Raw genomic sequence first — 21,774 nt, forward strand, 5'->3', positions numbered from 1 at the left:
TATCACTCTCCAGATCTCTTCTCACGCTACACATGCTTCCTGTCCCACGGACTCGAACTCCCTTATCACGCTCCCCAACGCTTCGAGTTTATCAACTCAAGACTCGAGCGTGGGAATGACTCTGACGTGATCCGTGGGAGCGTAACCAGTTCAAGTCAGTTATGCTTGTACCCCTCTGAGGATATAAACACGCGACTCGATCGGAGCAGACTCATTCTCTTCCTTCAAGCAGTCAGCATAGACATCTTCACCTAAAGAAGTCAGTCAAATTAGGAGGACCACCCTCACAGCAATCTTCACTTAAAGAAGACGGTAAAAAATTCGAGAACCTTCCTCAGGACCAGCATAGCTATCGTCGATATAAGAAGTCGTCAGGAATCAGGAGGACCAACTCAGACAGTGAATTGGTGAGTGCAAACCTGAATCCATATTATTTTGGCTACATTCAATATAAGTCCCTGGAAATGCAAGGTCATTTAAACCAATAATATTGATCGGAGAGCCTCAAAAATCCGTACGAGGGACGTTCACACAACTAGCATTAATCCGTAATATTTTTCTCGTAAAAACCCTTTTTAGGGTATTTAAGGGTATTCAGGGTACGGAAAAATCCTGGTCCTAGTACTCTCATTTTCACCCAAAAATTCGGGGGCATAAATATAGAAACAATTCCGTTGAAAAAATTTTGACAGAGCAAGTAGTTTAGATTTGGTGGGCTAATTTATGAGTGATGGTATTAGGACTACAGGTTAGCAGCAGGTAGCTTTGCAAGAAAATCTTTAATAACTCCGTTATTTGAAGGATTTTGGGTAAAGTTTAAAGGAAAAAGTTTCTTTGTTTTTCAATGCACATAAGATGCAGCAATCAAATTCTCTGTGACCCTTAAGGGTTTTCTTTCAGGGTACTCAAGTACCCTTATTTTCCGTGTTAGGGTTATAACAGTTATTAGATAACTTGTTCATCTTTCAACTCTATATACGAAACACTGATTAAATTTTTCATAATTACCCCCCCAAAGTGTCCAAAGATCGGTTTAAAAAATTTCTCTCGCCTGAGGGAACAGAAATCTTTTAGTATCTTTCTTATTTGTAGTGATAAATGCAAACTGTAAACGGTATAGGTGATAATATTTAACTACCCTTCGAATATAGAACTCAAAATTTCTCAGACCCTCATAGGGTCAGGGTCAGAGGTGTCTTGCTCCCTTATTAAAGGAGTTAACCTTTCGATGTTTCTGACAAATATTGTTGCTCCTGCAACGTTATACATGAATTAATAATTTGTTTTTCAAATTCGCTCCGAAAGCCCTTCAAAAATTAACATAAAAATTATATTTGGACTTAAAAATTTCTCGTCCGGTGAAGCATATTTAACCTTTCATATCTTCTTTAGTTAAAGTCATAAAAATATGATACAAATAGAAATTTAGGTTAATTTTAATTACCTTTATAAATTATTATCTAAACTTTATGAAACCCTGTATGATTCAGGGTCAGGATACTTAGGTACCTCTAATTAGATTGTTACACTATTGATATTTATTACAGGAAACAAGCTAAATTGATAGCTAAATACAATCCTATAACTGAAAAAAATGTTTTAATTCCCGTGCAGAAATATGCATTGACTTGCATTTGCATGATTCGATTAATTTTGATTCCACCGTCTAAACGAGCTAGTTGTTCCCGGTATACCTAAGGTCACCCCCATCATTCTAATACAACTTCTAATATATTTAAGGGTTATTGTTCTGCGTAAATAAATTTACAAATAAATAAATACATTTTTCATTCCACTTGTTATTGTTTTATAATATATATTAATAATATATTTAAGGGTTATTGTTCTGCGTAAATAAATTTAGAAATAAATAAATACATTTTTCATTCCATTTGTTATTTTTTATTAATTTACGTACATAAAACTTTTCATCCCCGTTCAAATTTTAAATACATACTCTTCCTTCAATTATCATGCTCACCCGGGGATAGTATATTTTCTCCCCCCATCATAATTAATTAGGGTCAACAAACTCTCTCCGTATCAGGTACTAATCCTTTCCATCCGATACTTCACCCTCTCCTTCAACTCTTACTTCTTGAGGAAGTGGAACTCCTCCAGTACATCTTGGAATCTTCTCCTTAACAAATGGATAGACAAAATATCAGATATTTGATAAATTAGATACATTATCATATATTTCATAACGAAAAAGAAAAGAAACTCTTTCAAATGAGCAGGAGGAGCTTGCAGTGTTGGTGAGGGTATGAGGTGGTGGTCGTGTAAGAGGTACCGGTCGTGGTAGTGGAGGGGACTTCCAAAACAAATGGAAGAGAATAAATTAACATCATATTGAACAATGAGATTTAAGAACTCCGACTCATTCTTCCATTATCTGTATTATTTTTTATTGAAGAAGCAGATCTCATTAATTATTTCATTGATTATTATAGCAATAAATTATAGTGATCTTCCTCTCAGCCCATAAAATTCCGTATATTTCACTCATAATCAACTCAACGTTAAATCTCAACGTTTACAACACTCATAAATAACACTTTTCACCCATTTCCGCGAAAAACCGCATGGAAACGGTAGAGTACATTTCTTCTTTATTTTAGGTATTCTAGTAGACATTTTTTCCGTTTCCTTTCCTTTCTTGGTTCTGCAACTTTTTCTAGTGAGATTTAGGGGTAGGGGGTATCACAGGGGTCATGACTCCGTAACAATCTATGCAGTTATGCCTTTAATTGTTGAAATACAAGTGTCCTCCACATTAGATGAGTATTACTTTTTTTAATTAGACGAACCATTACTTCACAATATTGCGTCAAACTCGGGTGCTTATACTTATGACGTGGGAAGTCAATGAAGATGATAAATATGCGTTGAAAAGTCGGAAAAAGATATTAAAAAATTGACCCAACCTCAAAATAAACCAGAAGCATCTCTAATAACTAGAGATACGTGTAAATAGCACTTTCATTTTAATTTTATAGCACTTACAATTATAGTTTATAGCATTATGCAGCCTTTTTTTTCTTTTTTCACTATACATTATCAGTAGATGACGACAAAGTGCGGTGAAACACGGTTATTTGAAAAAATGCGGAACAGTTTTAATAATGTGTTGAAAAAAATTAATTAAGGAATAAGATATATACTAAACTATCTCACCCTCGGTGAACTTCGTACCACCTGATAATCAATGAACGGTTTCAAAACGCCATTTATAAATCAAGAACGGTTGTACTGATTTTAATAATTTTTTAATTATTATAGAAATATTAGTAAAAAATGTGCACTCAAGAAAACTGCAAGAATAAGTATTACAATGGCTTGTTAGAAAGAGATTTTTATTTATTCTATATACGTTGGGAGACTTAACTTGCCCGTTCTTGGGACAAGCTTACATAACGCTAGACCGATGCTTGATTGACGTAACAATCTCGTGAATAGGCCCTAAGGAAGAGCATTAATATATTATAGCTTATGGCGCGCTATAGTTTTAACTCGGTTAGGTAAAGTGCACCGCGTAAATCTACCCCCATGTGTAAACGTACCTCAGTCTACCTTACACATTCGGGTCTATTCCATTGAGCCAAGCACCTTCTGATATACAAGGCAAAAAACAAAATGTCATCATCGTATAGATCGCTAACGATCTTTGGTAGCGTTTTTAATAACCGTAGTCAAGGTCACAGCCTGAAAAAAACATTCTCAGGAAGAAAGTAAAGAAATGCTTCTACATTCCAATTGTCGAACTCGCCGATTTTTGCGCCTTTTAGACGGAAGCGTGCGAAAATGGGCTGGCGGGGGCGGTGGAATAGCTTGTCCTCGATGGTCTAGTTTAAGTCTCAGTCAATTAGCAGTAAGAGTCGGCAGAGCATTTCAGCAGAGCTCGTGACTAAATTTACGAATTTTAACATCGAAAAGACAAATTTTGCTGATTAAACATCATAAAAGTCCAGTCATCGCGCCTATGTCGCATTTATTCACGTGCAACTTGAGTAGCATTCATGTGTGGTTAAGTGTACGCTGTGATATTTGACAAATATTAATAACTGACATATATTTCATATTAATAATTTTTATATTAAAATAAAAAGTATATTTCGTACAGTAATTGTAATATGTTGCTTTTCCTCCCAAATTTTAGAAGACAGTTTGCCCATCAGACACTTGTGACCCCTCCAGAAAAAAATTCTGGATCCGCCCTTGTGAACTAGTACTACTCCAACAATGTCACCAACTCATGAAAAATGAGCAGCAACTTTTTTATTCTCTTGAATCATAGTTACGAGAGAATAGCTGGATGAGGAGGCTATTTTTCGTATTCTAACATATATTTCTCTTCAGACTACCAATTTCTTTTCATAAATGGCAATTTGGGGTCTTAGTGAATGTCCACATTGATAGGCTTGTAAATGATATCTACTTATTGTCAACTATAAGAGAAAACTTTATTGCCCAAGCACCCACTGTTTATTTTTCTTGTTTCCAATATAGAAATATGATAGTTTAAATCATATAGATAAAGCTAGCAGAGCCTTATTTCAATTATGTGAGGTTCGTGAATAAATTTCCAACAGTTCCACGCCATAATAGTAAAAGAAAATCAAATCTATCATATTTGAAAAGATCCTAAATATAATGTGTGATATAAGTGAAAGTGCTAAAAAATTCTAAACTAATAAATATTTCCTGTTCAGTGCAATATGTCCATGAGGTTCTATCTGCCTATTTTAATATATAGTGACTGGCTGGACCCCCAGGGCAAAGTACTGGTTAGGCCTGTTCTCCCCAAATACCTCAAGATGGGTCTTTTTCTAACAGCCACCACAACACCACACCATATTTTTCCTAGAATAACAAAGCCTGAGCGTGAAATAACTCACCATTCGCATCTTTAGGTTTTTCATTTTTAGCTCCATGAGATGCATTTCCTTTTGCTGAGCTATCTTCTGCTCGAGTTGCTGTCTCTTAAGTGTTAGGATCTGATTCTGTAGCTCTGCATTCTTCTTTTCAATCCGTAGGACATCCACCTGTAACTTGTTGTGATGAAGATTAGCCTCCGCACTGTATCGCTCCAACGCAGCTTTTTCCAGAGTCAAGGTTTCCATCCTAGACCTGTACTCGTTGTAGTTCTTAAGGTCCGTAATATAGGCTGCTAACTGTGGATCAAGATTTGTTGCTGGGCAGTAAGGGCATTGGCTTGTTGACGATGCCTTCTCTCTTTCCGAAGCCAATGACTCAGCATATGGACGGAAATGGGTGTTTCTCTCTCTGGCACCTGCAGAATTGTATTAGGATTGTTCACCATTTTAATGAACTTCATGTAGTTGCCATAGTTATCAACCTAATCAATCTAAGATGGGTCTGGTTTGAACCTGATTAGTCACATTAAGCTCATTAGTCATGGAACAGTTACTGGCGTACGTTTTGCCCGGCAAACTGTACTCCTGCATACTGATGTAGGTAGCTATTAAGCTCACATTTGCTTCGGCATTTTTTCATCACAGAGTGAATTTTACCGTTACATTTTCCGTACCTACTGAGTCCCAGTAGAATTAAATGATAAAGAGGCAACATTAGTGACGGTTGATGCTTTTAACGTGAAATATCTCAAGTTTTCTGGTTAATTAAAAGTGTGATTGTTGGTTTATCGAAGCCTGAAAATGCGATGTTAACTCAGGATAGGCAGATTTAGGATGGGGGAAGCACGGGGGAATGTGCCCCCCCCTCCCTAGACACTTAGGCAATGTATTTAATACGGCCAGTGGTGCAGCGAGGGGGGTTTAGGGGATAAAGTCCCCCTAAAAGTAAAATTTAAACTCCGTTAAACTCACCATAGGTGTAACTAAAATCCCCCCTAGAAAAAAATAAAGTCCCCCCCCCTAGTGCTCAGAGTAATTTTTAATTTTAATCCATTTTACTCAATTGGATTGATATTACTAATAGAATAGTGTAAGTATTAACAAAAAGATCTCTCAGAAAGCAGTAAAACTCACCATTTATCTTATAATTCCGCAACTTATTAATCTCGCATCTACCGCTTATCCTGGTGGGTATACCATACCGCACACACCCCGGTATTAGTTGCACCTATGGTGAGTTTAACGGAGTTTAAATTTTACTTTTAGGGGGACTTTATCCCCTAAACCCCCCTCGCTGCACCACTGGCCGTATTAAATACATTGCCTAAGTGTCTAGGGAGGGGGGGCACATTCCCCCGTGCTTCCCCCATCCTAAATCTGCCTATCCTGAGTTAACATCGCATTTTCAGGCTTCGATAAACCAACAATCACACTTTTAATTAACCAGAAAACTTGAGATATTTCACGTTAAAAGCATCAACCGTCACTAATGTTGCCTCTTTATCATTTAATTCTACTGGGACTCAGTAGGTACGGAAAATGTAACGGTAAAATTCACTCTGTGATGAAAAAATGCCGAAGCAAATGTGAGCTTAATAGCTACCTACATCAGTATGCAGGAGTACAGTTTGCCGGGCAAAACGTACGCCAGTAACTGTTCCATGACTAATGAGCTTAATGTGACTAATCAGGTTCAAACCAGACCCATCTTAGATTGATTAGGTTGATAACTATGGCAACTACATGAAGTTCATTAAAATGGTGAACAATCCTAATACAATTCTGCAGGTGCCAGAGAGAGAAACACCCATTTCCGTCCATATGCTGAGTCATTGGCTTCGGAAAGAGAGAAGGCATCGTCAACAAGCCAATGCCCTTACTGCCCAGCAACAAATCTTGATCCACAGTTAGCAGCCTATATTACGGACCTTAAGAACTACAACGAGTACAGGTCTAGGATGGAAACCTTGACTCTGGAAAAAGCTGCGTTGGAGCGATACAGTGCGGAGGCTAATCTTCATCACAACAAGTTACAGGTGGATGTCCTACGGATTGAAAAGAAGAATGCAGAGCTACAGAATCAGATCCTAACACTTAAGAGACAGCAACTCGAGCAGAAGATAGCTCAGCAAAAGGAAATGCATCTCATGGAGCTAAAAATGAAAAACCTAAAGATGCGAATGGTGAGTTATTTCACGCTCAGGCTTTGTTATTCTAGGAAAAATATGGTGTGGTGTTGTGGTGGCTGTTAGAAAAAGACCCATCTTGAGGTATTTGGGGAGAACAGGCCTAACCAGTACTTTGCCCTGGGGGTCCAGCCAGTCACTATATATTAAAATAGGCAGATAGAACCTCATGGACATATTGCACTGAACAGGAAATATTTATTAGTTTAGAATTTTTTAGCACTTTCACTTATATCACACATTATATTTAGGATCTTTTCAAATATGATAGATTTGATTTTCTTTTACTATTATGGCGTGGAACTGTTGGAAATTTATTCACGAACCTCACATAATTGAAATAAGGCTCTGCTAGCTTTATCTATATGATTTAAACTATCATATTTCTATATTGGAAACAAGAAAAATAAACAGTGGGTGCTTGGGCAATAAAGTTTTCTCTTATAGTTGACAATAAGTAGATATCATTTACAAGCCTATCAATGTGGACATTCACTAAGACCCCAAATTGCCATTTATGAAAAGAAATTGGTAGTCTGAAGAGAAATATATGTTAGAATACGAAAAATAGCCTCCTCATCCAGCTATTCTCTCGTAACTATGATTCAAGAGAATAAAAAAGTTGCTGCTCATTTTTCATGAGTTGGTGACATTGTTGGAGTAGTACTAGTTCACAAGGGCGGATCCAGAATTTTTTTCTGGAGGGGTCACAAGTGTCTGATGGGCAAACTGTCTTCTAAAATTTGGGAGGAAAAGCAACATATTACAATTACTGTACGAAATATACTTTTTATTTTAATATAAAAATTATTAATATGAAATATATGTCAGTTATTAATATTTGTCAAATATCACAGCGTACACTTAACCACACATGAATGCTACTCAAGTTGCACGTGAATAAATGCGACATAGGCGCGATGACTGGACTTTTATGATGTTTAATCAGCAAAATTTGTCTTTTCGATGTTAAAATTCGTAAATTTAGTCACGAGCTCTGCTGAAATGCTCTGCCGACTCTTACTGCTAATTGACTGAGACTTAAACTAGACCATCGAGGACAAGCTATTCCACCGCCCCCGCCAGCCCATTTTCGCACGCTTCCGTCTAAAAGGCGCAAAAATCGGCGAGTTCGACAATTGGAATGTAGAAGCATTTCTTTACTTTCTTCCTGAGAATGTTTTTTTCAGGCTGTGACCTTGACTACGGTTATTAAAAACGCTACCAAAGATCGTTAGCGATCTATACGATGATGACATTTTGTTTTTTGCCTTGTATATCAGAAGGTGCTTGGCTCAATGGAATAGACCCGAATGTGTAAGGTAGACTGAGGTACGTTTACACATGGGGGTAGATTTACGCGGTGCACTTTACCTAACCGAGTTAAAACTATAGCGCGCCATAAGCTATAATATATTAATGCTCTTCCTTAGGGCCTATTCACGAGATTGTTACGTCAATCAAGCATCGGTCTAGCGTTATGTAAGCTTGTCCCAAGAACGGGCAAGTTAAGTCTCCCAACGTATATAGAATAAATAAAAATCTCTTTCTAACAAGCCATTGTAATACTTATTCTTGCAGTTTTCTTGAGTGCACATTTTTTACTAATATTTCTATAATAATTAAAAAATTATTAAAATCAGTACAACCGTTCTTGATTTATAAATGGCGTTTTGAAACCGTTCATTGATTATCAGGTGGTACGAAGTTCACCGAGGGTGAGATAGTTTAGTATATATCTTATTCCTTAATTAATTTTTTTCAACACATTATTAAAACTGTTCCGCATTTTTTCAAATAACCGTGTTTCACCGCACTTTGTCGTCATCTACTGATAATGTATAGTGAAAAAAGAAAAAAAAGGCTGCATAATGCTATAAACTATAATTGTAAGTGCTATAAAATTAAAATGAAAGTGCTATTTACACGTATCTCTAGTTATTAGAGATGCTTCTGGTTTATTTTGAGGTTGGGTCAATTTTTTAATATCTTTTTCCGACTTTTCAACGCATATTTATCATCTTCATTGACTTCCCACGTCATAAGTATAAGCACCCGAGTTTGACGCAATATTGTGAAGTAATGGTTCGTCTAATTAAAAAAAGTAATACTCATCTAATGTGGAGGACACTTGTATTTCAACAATTAAAGGCATAACTGCATAGATTGTTACGGAGTCATGACCCCTGTGATACCCCCTACCCCTAAATCTCACTAGAAAAAGTTGCAGAACCAAGAAAGGAAAGGAAACGGAAAAAATGTCTACTAGAATACCTAAAATAAAGAAGAAATGTACTCTACCGTTTCCATGCGGTTTTTCGCGGAAATGGGTGAAAAGTGTTATTTATGAGTGTTGTAAACGTTGAGATTTAACGTTGAGTTGATTATGAGTGAAATATACGGAATTTTATGGGCTGAGAGGAAGATCACTATAATTTATTGCTATAATAATCAATGAAATAATTAATGAGATCTGCTTCTTCAATAAAAAATAATACAGATAATGGAAGAATGAGTCGGAGTTCTTAAATCTCATTGTTCAATATGATGTTAATTTATTCTCTTCCATTTGTTTTGGAAGTCCCCTCCACTACCACGACCGGTACCTCTTACACGACCACCACCTCATACCCTCACCAACACTGCAAGCTCCTCCTGCTCATTTGAAAGAGTTTCTTTTCTTTTTCGTTATGAAATATATGATAATGTATCTAATTTATCAAATATCTGATATTTTGTCTATCCATTTGTTAAGGAGAAGATTCCAAGATGTACTGGAGGAGTTCCACTTCCTCAAGAAGTAAGAGTTGAAGGAGAGGGTGAAGTATCGGATGGAAAGGATTAGTACCTGATACGGAGAGAGTTTGTTGACCCTAATTAATTATGATGGGGGGAGAAAATATACTATCCCCGGGTGAGCATGATAATTGAAGGAAGAGTATGTATTTAAAATTTGAACGGGGATGAAAAGTTTTATGTACGTAAATTAATAAAAAATAACAAATGGAATGAAAAATGTATTTATTTATTTCTAAATTTATTTACGCAGAACAATAACCCTTAAATATATTATTAATATATATTATAAAACAATAACAAGTGGAATGAAAAATGTATTTATTTATTTGTAAATTTATTTACGCAGAACAATAACCCTTAAATATATTAGAAGTTGTATTAGAATGATGGGGGTGACCTTAGGTATACCGGGAACAACTAGCTCGTTTAGACGGTGGAATCAAAATTAATCGAATCATGCAAATGCAAGTCAATGCATATTTCTGCACGGGAATTAAAACATTTTTTTCAGTTATAGGATTGTATTTAGCTATCAATTTAGCTTGTTTCCTGTAATAAATATCAATAGTGTAACAATCTAATTAGAGGTACCTAAGTATCCTGACCCTGAATCATACAGGGTTTCATAAAGTTTAGATAATAATTTATAAAGGTAATTAAAATTAACCTAAATTTCTATTTGTATCATATTTTTATGACTTTAACTAAAGAAGATATGAAAGGTTAAATATGCTTCACCGGACGAGAAATTTTTAAGTCCAAATATAATTTTTATGTTAATTTTTGAAGGGCTTTCGGAGCGAATTTGAAAAACAAATTATTAATTCATGTATAACGTTGCAGGAGCAACAATATTTGTCAGAAACATCGAAAGGTTAACTCCTTTAATAAGGGAGCAAGACACCTCTGACCCTGACCCTATGAGGGTCTGAGAAATTTTGAGTTCTATATTCGAAGGGTAGTTAAATATTATCACCTATACCGTTTACAGTTTGCATTTATCACTACAAATAAGAAAGATACTAAAAGATTTCTGTTCCCTCAGGCGAGAGAAATTTTTTAAACCGATCTTTGGACACTTTGGGGGGGTAATTATGAAAAATTTAATCAGTGTTTCGTATATAGAGTTGAAAGATGAACAAGTTATCTAATAACTGTTATAACCCTAACACGGAAAATAAGGGTACTTGAGTACCCTGAAAGAAAACCCTTAAGGGTCACAGAGAATTTGATTGCTGCATCTTATGTGCATTGAAAAACAAAGAAACTTTTTCCTTTAAACTTTACCCAAAATCCTTCAAATAACGGAGTTATTAAAGATTTTCTTGCAAAGCTACCTGCTGCTAACCTGTAGTCCTAATACCATCACTCATAAATTAGCCCACCAAATCTAAACTACTTGCTCTGTCAAAATTTTTTCAACGGAATTGTTTCTATATTTATGCCCCCGAATTTTTGGGTGAAAATGAGAGTACTAGGACCAGGATTTTTCCGTACCCTGAATACCCTTAAATACCCTAAAAAGGGTTTTTACGAGAAAAATATTACGGATTAATGCTAGTTGTGTGAACGTCCCTCGTACGGATTTTTGAGGCTCTCCGATCAATATTATTGGTTTAAATGACCTTGCATTTCCAGGGACTTATATTGAATGTAGCCAAAATAATATGGATTCAGGTTTGCACTCACCAATTCACTGTCTGAGTTGGTCCTCCTGATTCCTGACGACTTCTTATATCGACGATAGCTATGCTGGTCCTGAGGAAGGTTCTCGAATTTTTTACCGTCTTCTTTAAGTGAAGATTGCTGTGAGGGTGGTCCTCCTAATTTGACTGACTTCTTTAGGTGAAGATGTCTATGCTGACTGCTTGAAGGAAGAGAATGAGTCTGCTCCGATCGAGTCGCGTGTTTATATCCTCAGAGGGGTACAAGCATAACTGACTTGAACTGGTTACGCTCCCACGGATCACGTCAGAGTCATTCCCACGCTCGAGTCTTGAGTTGATAAACTCGAAGCGTTGGGGAGCGTGATAAGGGAGTTCGAGTCCGTGGGACAGGAAGCATGTGTAGCGTGAGAAGAGATCTGGAGAGTGATAACTGGGTGGAATCGGCATATCTACACTACTATTTCAGGCTTGCATATCGGATCATTATGCTGTAGCAGTTGGTATGGTTAAAAAAGATAATTTTCCCTCATTGAAATTGACTACTTTAAATACCTAATAAAATTTCTGAAACGTATGTTTGTGAAAGAACGGTGAAACAGCTGATTTCAAGCCTTGATTTAAACGATCTCCAAATGTTAGATTCGCAATCTCCTAATGATATATATCTAGAATTATCACGTCTGTTTCAAGGAATATACAGTAAAGCCATGAAAAAACGTTCTCGGAAGGATAATAAAGATAATAAAAAGACTTGGATTAATAAAGAAATACTTGAAAAAATTAAAGTTAGAGACTGCCTATAAGAGATGGAAAAATAGTCCCTCGAATTTGAGTTATAGAAGGGAGTATCAAACTTTTAGAAATCAAGTTAATAAAGAAATCTACCGAGCAAAAAAGAGTTTTTACTATCATAGTATAATTCGTGCAGGTAATGATGCAAAAAAGATTTGGGAACTAGTTAAGTTAATAACCGGAGCAGATAAAAATAAGGGGCCTGATCATACTATTGTTAAATATTTCTCTGGTAAGATGCATTTAAAATCTGTGGTCAATCTCTTTCTAAAGCAGTACTCAAAAGATAACGAAGAGCTTAGAATAAATTGTTCGGAAGTTTTATACGAGTACAGTCCTGTTACAATAAATAATGGTACCTACAGTGGTAAATTAGGCAACTGAAAAAGATGTTAAAAATATTCTCAAGAATATTGAAAATAAAGGACCTGGAATTGATGGGATGAAAATTAAAGACTTAAAATCTAACAGCATCTTTATACCGGTTTAAAAAAAATTTATTAACACTAGTTTAGAAAATTCCATTGTTCCTGTTGAATTGAAAACAGCTATTATTCGCCCGATTTACAAAAGTGGAAACCACCTTCAAACACAGAACTATAGGCCCATATCTATCTTACCTTGTATGAGTAAAATATTAGAAAAATATGTGGCAGACATGCTGTTAAATGGACATGGACATGATGGACAAAAATAGAGCAATTTTTGAGCATCAATATGGTTTTCAAAAAAAGAAAGGTACAAAGGATGCCTTAGAATACTTTTCAGAGAATATTCGAAATAATTTAGATAGAGGAAAGAATGTTGTAATAACTTACATTGATTATAAAAAGGCTTTTGATATGGTTGATCACACATTGCTGCTTAAAAAGTTATACAATATTGGAGTGAGAGGGTTGTTGCTTGATTGGTTTAAAGATTATTTATTTAATAGAAAGATGGTAGTGAAAGTTCAAAATGTTGTTAGTGGTATTACCAGCATAAAAATGGGAGTGCCCCAAGGATCGATTCTGGGGCCAATTTTGTATTTAATTTATGTTGATGATATGCATGAATGTATTAAAAAATGTAATTTACTTTTGTATGCTGACGACACAGTCTTGATATCTAGTCATTTCAACTTCAAAAATGCCGTCAATAATATGCAGAATGACATTAATAAGATGTTAAAATGGTCCCATGACAATAATTTAATTTTAAATGAAAAAAAATCTAAAGCAATGCACATCACTTATCTTGCTTCTAATATTAAATCAATACATATTAAATCTCACGGTCATGAATGTCTACATTCCAACATGATAACTTGTAACTGTAATATTTTAGAACAAGTGAACGAATATAAATTCGATTTGATAGTTGATTGTAATTTCACTTTTAATTCTCATGAATCGAAATTGAACCAAAAGCTCAGATGCATTATTTACAAATTTTATTATCTGAAGGACAGCGTCCCGAAAAATGTACTCAAAATGATGTATCACGGTCTTTTTGAGAGCCTTCTCAGATATAGCCCTACTGTGTGGGGATCATGTGGTGTGACTAATATGAAAAGATTGAAGTCCAGCCAAAAAAGGATTTTAAAAATGATTCATCAAACAAACTTTGAGGAAGATGGTGGATATTCAGGTGACTCGTATTTTAAAGACCTTGGTACATTACCACTTGATAAATTGTATCAGTACATATTAATAATTGATAATTATTTTAATAATAGATACAAAAGGAAAAGAAATAATAATAGTAATATAGATTTAAGGGCTTTAGGAAAGTATGAGATTCCGCGATGTTATACGCAAAAGGGTTGTAGGCAATTGAAAGTTGTTGTACCTAAACTGTTTAATAATTTGAAGAGCGAATTTAAAGAGTTAAAATCGTTGAGTGAAGTAAAAAGAAAAATTAAGACATGGATATTGACTGGTTGTTGATAATGAAATGTAAGAGTATTTTATATAATGATATGCTTATTTGCTATTAAGAATGTTTTTTTTAATGTTTAATTTGTTTGTTAATGAAATTGTTGATTTAGTAATTTTTACAAGACACAAATTGTAATGCTTAAGTTGGCACCTGCTGACCTGGCTTAGCGGGACCAGAATGTTTGTTTACATTTGAAAATTTAAACTGTTGTATAAACATTATTTCTTGTTTGTACATAGTTATAAAATGAATAATAAATAAATTAAAGAGAGCTTGGATCTTAATTACAATATTATTTTCCAAATTACATGATATATATGTGTTTAATAACGCTCTATCGCAGGCGTAGGACCCTGATTGAATTACGGGTAACCAATTGCAAAATTGAATGAAAATAACAACAGAATTAGAATTTCCAACCTATTCCTACTCTCAATATGAGAATTTATAGCCAGAAAATCAAATCTTGCAGTTGCCAAACGAAAAGATTAACTATAAACTGTGGCTAAATATGAATTAGTGTTTTTCAAATACAATTTTTTTAGTGCGTTCCCTTAGGCAAGAGAAATAGGAGAGATTATAAGTAATTATAGTTCTCTCCGCGAAAAATTAAAATTTGATCTGGTTTTCGCTAGCACTAATATGTATTTCTTCGTTAAAACTTTCGCGGGTGCTCGTCATGTTGAATTAAAACTTTTGGGCTATGTCGCCGCGTCAGATTTTGGGTGGCCCCAACGTTTCCCGACCGATGCTGGTCGCTTTCTCAAGGGAATCTGAAGAGGTGGGATTTAAAATTGGTATATATAGGTATACGTGTCAGGTGGTGGGGGGAGGGGAGTGAGAGTTTGGAGGAGTAGGTTGTCGATTGTTTTTGCCGATTACGGGTTGCCAAGTACGGCTGATTTTAAGGCCAGTGTCTCTGTTAAAGTTGTTTTTCTCCTCTTTAGATATTTCTATTGCTTCTCTTACGAGTCTCTGTTTAAAGCCTTTCACTCTCGCCACAATTTTTGCTTCCTTAAGGTCGATTGTGTGGCCCAGCGCTGCGTGTTCGGCTACTGCGGACTTCGTTGACTGCCCCAGTCGAATTGCTCTCTCGTGCTCCTCTAGACGTGTTTTAACCGATCTGCCAGTTTCGCCGATGTAGTTCTTCCCACAGGTCTGGCAAGGAATTCGGTATACCCCTTCGACTTGTAATGGAGTTCTATCCTTGACGGTTTTCAATAGATGCTTTATCTGTACGTGAGGCGAGAATATTGTCCTTATCTGGAATTTGCGTAGGATATTTCCTATTCTGTCAGTCGTCCCCTTAATGTATGGCAGGAAGGCTTTCTTCTGGTCGCTGAGGTCATTAACAGAGGAGTTCGCTGCTTCTGCGGTGTTGATTTTGATCTCGTTGTTCTTTCTGATAACTTTATTAAATACCTATATATACCAATTTTAAATCCCACCTCTTCAGATTCCCTTGAGAAAGCGACCAGCATCGGTCGGGAAACGTTGGGGCCACCCAAAATCTGACGCGGCGACATAGCCCAAAAGTTTTAATTCAACTAATATGTATTTTCAGAAAACGTTTTTCTCTTTGCCTCCTCCTATTTTTTCATTGAAAGATAATCTCCCCCTCACAACTTCCGGCACTGATTTATGGCATTCCTTTTGACCATTGCTCTAGCCCCTCTCCACTCAATGGACGCCGTAAATCCAGCTGACAAAACTAACGGGCTCATTCCTCTTCGAATTCCTCCACAATGATCAATCCTGCAGTCAGGAATTCCCGCTTCCCCAAACGTCACCATGTGGGGCAGCCAACATTCAAGTGTTTGGAACTTTCCTTTTTTGATCAAAACCATTACATATATGTAGTACATACATTTATACCAAATTATGCACTTATAATTATATCATAAACAATTATCGTAAATGATGCCTTGGAGAATCCTATTTTCGGGTTTACTGCTGCAAGGAATAAAATTTTACTAAGTTGTGTGTATGTTGGCAATACAAACGCATTTGCTGAGTGAACTTCAGACAAGATGTATTTAGGTGAAATGAAGATTATTGGGGATGGTCAAGTTGTTTTTTTATCATTACCTATCATTTGTTAAGACTTAAAATTTTGATCTGTGCCTGTTTTTATTAATAGAATGCCAGGCCAATCAGAGTAAGAGATGGTGATGACGATGGAAAACAAAGGTTAAAGCCAATGAAGAAAATACTTCAGAAAAAACATCTGAAAACGAGGTTTCTTTATATAAAACAAAGAGAAGGGAGCCTTTTTTGTTAGAAGTGTAAGAAGGTTTTGGAAGTGAGGAGAATAAGGAGACAGGAGGATGAGAGGGGAGCGGGACTGCTTTGAAGTAGGAAGGGAAAACCCCTGTCCCTACAAGCAAGATAAAAGAGATAAAAGAGAAAAAAGAAACGAGATGAGTGGAAGTAAAAAAAACAAATGAGCAACGGTGTGATCCTCTTTTTCATCTCCGTGGCTCACTTTATGCTCCACCTGGACTCTCTCGCGCGTAGCGAAGAAAGAAGGCGCGTGGCTTTGTGACGCAGTCGAAGGAGACGAAAAGACAATGGTTGTCGGGAATATGCAAAAAGATGACATTAAAAGGAAGATGTTTTCTGATTCAGTTCACTGCTCCGGTGGGTAGACGTTTGAGCGTTAAAGAGTTTGATTTTATTCATTTTTTGATGCAGTTTAAAGTATCCCCCTGAGGTGTACCGCTGATGTTCCTACTCTTTTTTTTCTATTCAATAACATCATTGCATTCTTATGAAGGATTTATTTTATTTTTCTTGACCAATTGGAAGCAAATATGCCAAGCAGAAACCGCAAGGAAAAATCCCATCTAATGTCTCTTCAAAACATGAACTTTTTTTTCGTTTGATTAAAATTACACGGTTTTACATACTTTCTCCTTTTCTTCTTTTGAACGAGAGATACGAAAAAGAAACAAAAAGTCGGTTGCATCATCAGAGGCGTCAATGACGTGTCATGTTCATTTTTTCTCCAGGAGAAGGACAAGATAAAAATTTGGGTTCGGAATTCAATTTCACAGTCCTTTTGAGTAAAAAAGATGCGAAAAAGTTACACTTTTGACAAGCAAGGTATATTATGCTTCAGGGAATAGAGACTAAAGGCAGGCCAAAAGGGACAAGTGGCTACCTTACAACTGAGTTTGTTGGCGAGGATTGAGGATGGATCAAAGCAACTGTTGCTTTTAGAACATTCAAAATGAGGCCACTCAGAAGATTTGAAATTCATCCGTTTAAGCCATTAAGAAAGTTATTACTCTCCAAAAAATGGTTGCGTGATAATAAAAGGATTAATGCTAGGAATTCACTTCCAAGAAAGAAGAGTACTTTTGGTATAATCCTGGTTATTAAGGGGCAGTTAGAAAAACTAATTTTAAAAAATTAAGAACACATTTCTCTTATTTCTTTTTGATGGATAGTAAGGAGGTTTTTTGTGGAATATATCACGAGTTACTCAATTTATGATTTTCCCAATTTAGATATTTCCTTTCCCTGACCGAGTTCACCCTCTTAGCTTTTCAGCTTTCACATAAGAAAAATGAGCATTCACAAGGTGCGACTAAGTTAATAAAGGAGAACATAATATCGTTGCAGCAAAGTCATTAAAGTCGATGTCAATAGTTCAAGCGAGGGAAAGAAGAAGAAATGTTGAGTCGCAAAAGCTGAGAATTCCTGGCATTATTTCTAAGTCACTTTCTTTTCATTAAGATACGGAGCCTAAAAACAATCTGAGACACCAATGCTTGTTCAGGATATTATACATCTCCCTTTCTTCTGGCACAATGGATCTGACAGGCACAGCGCGAGTGTTTTTTTTTTCATTTCTTTGTGCCACTAGGCGGCATAGACCCAAGGCGCTTATATTAGCTTTTTGTATTTAGACGCTCTATGCAGCCTAATACTTTTCGCATTTACGCCGACAGATCAGTCGCGAATTATTCAGCATAATTAAGCAGAATAATCGCTCAATAGAGTAAAATAAAATTATTATTATTATTATCTAAATAAGTTATCAAAATAAAAAAACACTGATCTTATAGAATACACACGCTAAAATATATTACATACCTATAATAAAATCTAATAGCCTAAAGACCTCGTTGAATTGCACTTTCCTGGACCGGTCCGGGGCCGTATGACGACATGTAAAAGGGTCTAGCAAGGCACGAAATACACAATACGTAAATGTACAAGAGAGTATGTAAATGTAATATGTAAAACTAAAACTCTGTTCACGGAGCATCCGTGATATGCGTCTAGGTGTTTCCCATGTGAGTCTTAACAAGGCACTCATCGGCGAGTTTGGAAGGCAAGCACAGAGGGAGAGCAACGGTATATGGCTGGAATAGGACTGGGAGGATTTGAAGCGGAGCATTGTGCCGGCTGGAATTCCTGGAGCGAATGCAGTTCTGGAAATGTATTGGAATTGGGAGATGGAAAGGGGATGAGGGTAAGTTTTGGGATGGGGTGCTTGGGAATCGTGCACAGAAGATATTCGAGTGGAGGGGGATAGAGGTATTTGCTACATCCATGATGGGGACCTCCTCCCTTCAGATCATACTCACCCCCACGTTTGAGCATAACGCGAATCTCAGGCATCTTCCATCCCGTCCCCTTCATGTAATCTCCTCACATATTTCCTCAGTATTTTGGAACAGCAGCGGGCCGTGCCATTTTCCTTATTTAGAGAACTAATGGCATTACGATTAAAGTTTTCAGCTGAAAAAATACCTCTCTCGGCGGCCGATGACTACTTATGACTGGCCACAGATACTACCAACGATGCAAAGTTGTTGGACATGAAGCGGGAGAGAAAAAAATTTCAATAGCAATTTTTATTCAATCCATCTTTATGGCCACTTTTCTTAATTTATTTCGTTTCAAGTAAATTACAATTTTCTTAAAGTGCTCTAAATATTATGTTTTTAATCTATATGTGCTGTATTACACTGGTGCGATATCATAGAGTACTTTATGGTGGCCATAATTTTACATTAATAAATATTAGTGCAGCATAAAATGAGCAACTGTACCAATTTAAAGACAAAAAAAAGTCTAGAGCATATTAAGTCCATCAAAAACATCCGCTTTATTAGTCCATATTCCTCCGTTCAGGAATGAAGCCTCTGTAGGAGAGGCTGCATTGAGGTAGAGAGTTAAGTATGAGCGCTAAAAAATGCAGCGCATAATAATGTCCACTTGACCCAAAGGCAATAATCTGAGCGCAAAAGGAAGTCGCACGGAAACTCAACTGACTACAGTGGCTATAAAGAAAACGTTAATATCACCACCAAAAATCACGTAATCACTAAACAGAGAGAACAGGATGAGCAAAAAATCCATTCCAGCTACACTAAGGGGACTCGAAGACAAGTCACCAGCGGGTTCCCCTGGGCTTTGTTCCACCAAAATTGCTGCGGCAGAGCACAATAGATTCTCAAGTGAGAGCAGCGTTGTCTCCTCGGCTTAATGCCGCCGCAGTCATAGAGTGTATCGAAATCACTCGTTTTCGTTTGATCGCTAAAAGGGAAGGTCAAGGAGGTAATATGGAGCCAAATGGCAGAATCTTCATATTCCCAGAGCACAATGACAGAACAGCGGTTGATTAAAGTGGAACGGTGAAGCAAAGAAGGGGATCAACTCCTTCCCTTTGCCTCTCCTACCCATATGACGTCACTTAATCAAGCTACGTTCACTTTAAAGTTTTTTCGTCTCCCTGAAGTTATTCGCGATTGGAAAGTGTAAGAGACCACCGCATTCGCGAAGAAGGCGTGAGACTCACGCAACGCCTGATATGTAGATAGCGGACGAATCTAAACGGGAAAAAAGAAGCGTCGCGTCGCCTGAAGAGAAAAGAAATCACTTGCTGGAAGACGAGAACTTTTGTTTTGAAAGAAAATATGTATTTGTTAAAGGCGTACCACACGTCAGGTATTAGCTCCAAAGGAAAGGGTGGGAAAGTCGGGTAGAAATACCCCCGTCCTTGGCATTAGCTTACTTTTAATTAATCAAAAAAAATAACGTTCTAACGAAGAAAAGAAGAAAAAATCTATCATGAACCTAGTTTCATAAACATTCGATTCCGGAAAAGCACGAAGTCTTTAAGCGAATTAAAAAAATATCAAATTGATCGAATAAAAACGCTTATATTTATTTCGAAGGAGCATTTTCATTCGAACCGTTTGGCTTTGGATACACTTTACACTATAAGAGAGCCAATTGCAGCCTTAGTCTTTGTTAAGCAGTAACTATTTATTTATACATGACCGTTTATTTCCCTTTTCCCGGCATTTTTGGAAACAAATAAGGTAGATAATACTTAAACATCGTGATTTTGAGTTAGTCACAATGGAAAAAGTGGTTAATTATCAGTATTAATTGCCCTTTTCCACAACCCGTGAAATTTTAAGTCAGCTATCATTGCTAAGATAATTCTCTCATTCAAGACTTCGATCGCTACTTTCTCCGATTAAGCTCAAAGCTTCTTTATTAGTCATTCGGCCGACGCATTTTTTCTTCATCATTCATCTATAGCAAAACACATTAAATACACTTCAGTTGCTTTCAAGTTTAGTCGCGAACCGTGGTAATCATATGCATCAAATAGGATGTCTGTCAATGGATTTTACGCAACTGTGGCAAAAGTAAATAATATTAAGTAGGCTAAATTGAGCCGAAATGGAGGAAGTCACGAAAAGGGGATAAGGGAATTAAAAAAGCGAAGAGGGTGCTTAGTATTTCCATGCGGTGGGAGTAAATGGAAATGAAGTAGGATAGAGTGGGTTAGGATATCGGAGTGGACGCCGGAGGGAAAGAGGGGATTTGTAATTAAATGACAATACGGTCTTGATACAATCTAATCCATTACCAATCGTTATGCGCAGAAACAAGGAAAATATATAGGCACGCTGCTAGTTTAGATATAATATCCCATCATCAACTCATCAATGTCTTTTGAAATAAAATTTCATTTATTTTCATAATATTTACAGTAAATTTTAACTTTCATGTGCAATATTAGCGTTTTTCACAATCAGTTCATTTCAATAGAAAGTAGTATTTGAAAAACCATGATAGAGAGATTGAGTATTCTTGACACAATTTCACCTGAATACCGCAACTTAGGGAGCAATTAATGCAAAAGTATTGGATGAAGTTTCACTGATTCCGACTTTAAGCTCCTATCCCAATTTAAATTCCACCTTAAGTACGAGGTGCTCCATTTTCTCTTGGATTCCAATCTTAATGGCTACCCATTTTTGTACCTTTTCTCAGGCTACGTTAACAGTTCCCTTTTATCGCAGGCCTCTTCTGTAACCCTTTGCCTTTAATTACCACTTCCTAACTACCACCCATCTCTCCTTCTTATATCACCTCCATCAGCACTATCTGCATCCACTTTACCTGGCAAAGCCTGCACCTGTCCCTTCTTACATTATTTCTCGTATTTATATCATTGAAATTAATCACAGAAAGGACATAAGTGAATTTTAACATCTC

The 21,774-nt window shown here is 36.5% G+C and overlaps 2 long non-coding RNA genes across 2 annotated transcripts; one reads left to right on the forward strand and one right to left on the reverse strand.

Annotated features, from left to right (window-relative positions):
* The first annotated feature begins 220 nt into the window (after positions 1 to 220).
* Positions 221 to 10,043, forward strand: LOC124154633. Its single transcript, XR_006863976.1, has 2 exons — positions 221 to 407; positions 9,819 to 10,043. It is a non-coding gene; the product is annotated as an uncharacterized LOC124154633 (long non-coding RNA).
* Positions 1,938 to 11,738, reverse strand: LOC124154632. Its single transcript, XR_006863975.1, has 2 exons — positions 11,552 to 11,738; positions 1,938 to 2,140 (listed from the first exon to the last, which is right to left on the reverse strand). It is a non-coding gene; the product is annotated as an uncharacterized LOC124154632 (long non-coding RNA).
* Positions 11,739 to 21,774: the final 10,036 nt, after the last annotated feature.

This window comes from Ischnura elegans, chromosome 2, assembly GCF_921293095.1.
Source record: "Ischnura elegans chromosome 2, ioIscEleg1.1, whole genome shotgun sequence".
Classification (NCBI taxonomy): Eukaryota; Metazoa; Arthropoda; class Insecta; order Odonata; family Coenagrionidae; genus Ischnura; species Ischnura elegans.